At 38.2% G+C, this 6,105-nt stretch overlaps 1 long non-coding RNA gene across 1 annotated transcript in view; it reads right to left on the bottom strand.

Annotated features, from left to right (window-relative positions):
* Positions 1 to 4,583: 4,583 nt before the first annotated feature.
* The window catches only part of LOC107694497 (uncharacterized), a 9,567-nt gene continuing 8,045 nt past the window's right edge, over positions 4,584 to 6,105 (bottom strand). The window contains exon 3 of the long non-coding RNA XR_001634883.1: positions 4,584 to 4,594. This is a non-coding gene — a long non-coding RNA (uncharacterized LOC107694497). The remainder of the gene's footprint in view (positions 4,595 to 6,105) is intronic.

The following is a 6,105-nucleotide window of genomic DNA, read 5'->3' as shown; positions in this document are numbered from 1 at the left end:
CCCCTACTGTCCTTTTTTTGGAAAACTAAAATATGGTCACCCTATTATAAATATACTTAATTATTATGAAAATATCAGAGATGGCTTAAATAACACAGATAAACTATATTGTTGCAGTCGAGTGTTTATTGTCTTTGTTTTATCATTCAAAACGTTTATATGTTCTGTTTACTCAGTTACAGATGCCTTTGTCTATATAAGGGATTTCCTGGAGGGTCATGAGTTTGCTACTTCTGTGACTGGATATGTGGATTTTCTGTGCGAGGGCGCCCTCTGGTGTCCAGTATGAATGAAACAGACATCATGTGTTTATAATGCTAATGGCCAATCCATAATTTTTGGGGGGGAATTTTTATTTATTTATTTTTTAATAAGTATAGTTTCAGGCACCGGAACCGTTTAAAAAATATAGATTTGGCACCGGTATCAAAAAAAAAACAAAAAAAAAAACGATACCCAACCCTAAGAATGAGGCAGAAAATATGTTACATAGGCTACTTTAAAAAGAATACATAGATTAGCAATGGATTATATATATACTTAATTATTATGAAAATACCAGAGCTTGAATAACACAGATAAACTATATTGTCGCAGTCGAGTGTTTATTGTCTTTGTTTTATCATTCAAAACGTTTATATGTTCTGTTTACTCAGTTACAGCTATAATAGCGATGCCTTTGTCCATATAAGGGATTTCCTGGAGGGTCATGAGTTCCTCTATGTCTGTGACTGGATATGTGGATTTTCAGTGCGAGGGTGCCATCTGGCGTCCAGTATGAATGAAACAGACATCATGTGTTTATAGTGCTAATGGCCAATCTTTTGGGGAATTTTTATTTATTTATTTTAATAAGTATCGGATCAGGCCCCGTTTAAGCACCGGAACTGTTTTAAAAGTATCGATTTGGCACCGGTATCAAAAAAAAAAAACGATACCCAACCCTAAAACACACACACTTGCCAAAGGTAGAAGGAACCAAATATACAATAGCACAGCTAGATGCAAAAACAAACACACGCATATGTCTGGATCTGGATGCATGACCCTTCTAATGACGGCAGAAAACAGTCAGCGATATGACAGGTGATTTAGGCAGGTGTGTGTGTGTGTGTGTGTGTGTGTTGTAGGGCTGATGTCACGGCTGACGGAGCACAGGGTCAGGATGTGTCAAAGAAAGTGAATGAGAACGAGAGAGAGAGAGACAGAGAGAGAGAAGGGGGAAGGGAAGTCAGACGTAGGACAAAGGAGAAGATGTCAGAAAAGGGCTCCACGTCGGCTTCTTAAACCTGCTGGTCCTCAACCAGGAGCCAGTAACATCAGAAAGCAGAGAGCAGGTCAGTAACTTAAAATCACAAATAAACTCAAACCCCTCTCATTATAAACAGCCAATCTGAATACATTTAAAGTGCTCGACACTTTGCTCAGAGGTGCAGTGTGATTTGCTTTCAGTCAACCGGCACTCAATTCCTATTTTTGTCATGCAGTAAATCTACTCAACTCCAGCCACTCTATTTTCACCTTTCGTCTGAATTAAAAGAAATTTATTTACAAATTGCATGCTTGTGAATTGTTTACTACTCACTGGAATTGAAATAAGAATGCAATTCCTGAATTTAAATTGAGGCAGTAAACAGAATGCTGTTTGAATTTGAATGCAAGTACAATTATAGTAATTTTAAATTCAAATAAATTGTTATAACTGCAATAAAACAAAAGAAAAAAGATACAATGATACACATTATAAAGCAATACAACAACAAATCAAGTGATAGAACAATAAACAGAACAATGGGTGGATGAGTGGGTGGATGGAACAATAGATAGAATGATAGATAGAACAGTGGATGGATGGATGGATGGATGGATAACAGAATGATAGAACAACAGAATGATAGATAGAACGATGGATGGATGGATGGATGGACGGAACAATAGATGGAATGATAGAACAATAAAACAATACAACAATAAATCAAACAACAGAAGGATAAACAGAATAATGGATGGATGGAACAATAGAAAGATACAATGATAAACAGAACATCAAAACAATTCAACAATAAATCAAACAATAGGTGGATGGATGGATGGATGGATGGATGGAATGATAAACAGAACAGCATATATAAATCAAACAATAGAACAATGGATGGATGGATGGATGGATGGATATAATGGAATAATTCTTCATTTCCTAGAATGCATTGCCTACGTTAAACTTCTTTGAATTGCAATTGACCATTCGCAAAGAGCTTGATTGACAGGCGATCTGACCAATCATAACGCCAAATCCGCCATCTTGTCTGACTGCTACAGCCAGAAACGAACAATAAATGAAATTTTCTACCTATTAGATTGTGTTTTATTAATGTCTACACCTACCCCAACCCTAAACAATAATGCAAAAACAGTAATGCAAAGTAATTATTATTGTACAGCATATAATACGCTATATTGATGTGCGCATTGCATATATATATATTAGGGCTGGTCCGAATACCATTTTTTTAGCGTCGAAGCTTCGGTAGTAATCAACACCTAATATTCGAAGCTTCGGAGGGAGGGGGCTGAACACATTCTTCTTAGGCTGAGTTTGCACTTGGCATTAACATGCAACCTGTATCCGGATGTTGTACACATACACATTGAAAAGACGAGTGTAAACGCGCTTCTGATCGGAATGTTATCCGATCAGCGTGTCCTGGTCCAGAGGTAGTCGAGGACGCATTGTGATCGGATCTCAGTGTAATGTAAACGCAATCCAGCCATCGTGTCTGCATTCGCAGGTCGACATCACGCAAAACACCGCCCCCTCTCTCCCGATCTGTCGGAAGAACAGAGCGCTAGTGAGACTCATACATTTATTTTGATTTGTAAAATGTCCCGCGACTGAAAATAGTTTTCAAAAGAAAACCAACCACTTCAGGTTGACTTTGCACCGCAGACTAATTTAAATATTGCGTGGGAAATACAGATCCGATCGGTTATCCAGATCAAGAATTCAGCTGATGTTGCCAAGGGTAAACCAAGGGAGTGCAGTGTCGCATTTTGGTGCAATATGGACAGGCGACACATTCAGAATTAATAAACGTTTAATAAATTACAGAACAGTGCGAGCCGGAAGTGGCACGCCTCACGCGGGCAGGGCTTATATGCTCCGAGAACGGACACTGCACTAGTGATACAAAATACACAGGTCTGTTAAAGGGGTCATATGATGCAATTTAAATTTTTTCTTTATCTTTGGAGTGTTACAAGCTGTCGTGAAGGCGCTGTGTGTTTCGTTGTGAAAGCGAAACTCGCATAAACACATTTCATTACACCAAATACACAAAATAATGTTCTTTTTAGCAACATCATATGACCCCTTTAAGAGCAATACTTTTAATATAGACAAATTATTATTAGGCTGGGCTACTATAAGTTTTTTTATGACTGCCATATTAGTAAGTATTTTACAAGCAAATTAAGTGCACGTTTTTATCATGTGTAAAATTACTGATTAACATGGCGGATAAAAGCAGCTCGTTTTTTTACACCAACAATATACTATAGGCGTACTACTTACAGAACTTTTACCGATTTTTCAAACTTGATGTGCAGTTGTGGTGGCCAGTTTCAAATCGCATATTTGGCACACTGCCTTTGTCTTGTCCTCACTCAATTTAAAGTGCTCCCACACAGCTGAGGTCTTCTGCATTTTTGTCTTCTCTTCCAGATGAACTGAATCATGACGTTCATGACATTCATTCATGGGCCATTCATATTCAAGGGCGAATGAAAACCGTTACGCGAGGGATGCCAGGTGTTCGAAAAAAAAAAAATTTGAATCTCAAAATTGAAAATTGAATGCAAACCCACCGAACGAATATTGGAAAAATCGAATATTCTGGTCCAGCCCTAATATATATACGCAAAAAAATGCTATATTGATGTGCGCATGCCCAGGAGCCGCAGCTGTATTCCAACCACAAATCAGACAAGAGAGTAGATTAACTTCGGTGGACTTAAACTTGAAAAATGGTGTGTTTCACGGTTGAAATAAAATATGTTCTGATGTTCATTCATGTTCATTTTATGCTTTAAGTAAATATGAAAAGACGATTGGTTCACGTGCCACTTTAACTGAGGCAATACAGTGATCTGTCATTAAACAGCCAAAAAACGTTAATTGTTGTTGAATTTTTTTTTTAATTACCAAATTTTAAAGGTGAGTCCTGAGACCTCATACCAGAAGTAGTAACCTGCTCTGTCTTGTCTGTCGGTGTATTGTCAGTTTCCTTTTTTTCCTGTATTTTTCACTGCGTGAGAACATGATGTGTAGCGTGAGAGTGGCATTGTTTGCCGGATATAGGCGGGTCTTTGCGAATGGTCAATTCAGTAAATTTCTCTTCCTGTCATTTCAATTAAAATTTCAATCTATCCCCCTGTGAGTTAAGGCCAGTTCAACTCAAATTCCAAATAATGAACTGAAACCGGGATAATTCCTCAATTCTGAATTTTGCCCCACGCTGGCACCCTACTACCAGTACTCAGAGGGTAGGTTATGTAGTAATGTAGTCAGCTGGGTCATTATTCATCTCTGAAGTGACTGGAAATGCAGGTCTGACCTGAGAGAGGTTCACAGATCCTCTGCACTGACGTCAGCACTAAAAAGGAGCAACAGAAAGCAAAACTGAACCAGAAAGAGAAAGACCGAAACTCTTAAGACTCCGAATCCCAGTGATTACAGTAAACCACAAGCCACCTTTCCTCTGCTGTCCTTAGAGCTCCTCTCATTTAGACGGTGAGCAGTTTCTCAGTAATGAGGCTCATTTACATGGCAGTCACAGCGGCCCCAGAGGATCCATACCCTACACACACACACACACACACACACACACACACAAGGTCTCTCTCATGATTGTGCCCTTTGAGTTCTCTCATAAATGACTTAAAAGGACACCGAATCGAATCAAATTGAACTATACAGTCAGTATAACGCCTCCTGAATTTGTACTTTTCAAATGATCAAATGATGGTCAGATCTCTGACGTCCAAATGTGGCTGTTTTTAACTCTGGCAAACAATTGATTTTTGCATTCAAAACTCACTTTAATGATGACTTTATGAATCCCATACACCTAAATCAATGGCAAAATAATATTTCCATCCTTTAACAACACAACGCTGCACAGCACAAACCTAAAGCATTTCATTAATGAGATTTTAAAAATCAGACCTCCTGTCCACATCCAGACTTTCCTGCTGTAACCTCACCTCTACTGTCCAACCACATCCAATTCAGACCCATCAGCCTTTAGCAAGGATAGTCAGTCCTTCACTCCTAAAGAAACAACTTGACAAGGTCAATTTTCTTTCCTGCGTTGATGGTGTTTCCTATTGAAACAGGAGGTTTGGGCAGAACATATTGCGAGATGACTCATGAAAAATATTTGTTCAGTTTTCCCAGAGAACAAAGACAGAATTTTTAATGTGTAAATCTGCTGCAAGTTAATCTTGTCAACTTATGAGCACACTAGCATACAAATGAACTCAAAGCTACAGACACTGACTGGTCTTTAACCCTCTGGGGTCCGAGGGTGTTTTGGGGCCTGGAAAAGTTTTGACATGACCTGACATTTGTGCTTTTTTCAGTTGCTTACAAACATTTGAATGTCTAAAGTTTAATAACACTGTAATCAGCACAAACTGGGCTACAATAATATGTGAGCAGCATGTATGTACGTGATTGTGTTTTTGAGAAAACAACGTTTATGCGTGCTTAGTGAAAAACTACAATTTTAAAGTCACTGAAATAAGGCCATAAAACACTTTTCAGTTCTGATCTTGAAGTCTAGAGTTTTTGCTTCAAAATTATGTGAAAATCATCTTACTCACTCATTCACAGAAAACAATATATTGATTAAAATTTTCTAAGACACTTTTTGTGTAGAAAAGGTATATGCGAGTAGGCGTGAATGATCATGAATAATGCTGTGATTCACACCTGAGAAGACAAAGGCCTGCATAATGAGCTGCATAATGAGCTGTCAGGTGTGTGACTGAGAGGGAATTGCTACAAGAAAGAATGTGAGGAAAAAAGAAATGTATATATTTTTT

The sequence above is a fragment of the Sinocyclocheilus anshuiensis genome, unplaced genomic scaffold (assembly GCF_001515605.1).
Source record: "Sinocyclocheilus anshuiensis isolate Anshui unplaced genomic scaffold, SAMN03320099.WGS_v1.1 scaffold2862, whole genome shotgun sequence".
In the NCBI taxonomy this organism is placed as follows: Eukaryota; Metazoa; Chordata; class Actinopteri; order Cypriniformes; family Cyprinidae; genus Sinocyclocheilus; species Sinocyclocheilus anshuiensis.
This window is presented reverse-complemented; position numbering and strand designations above follow the sequence as displayed.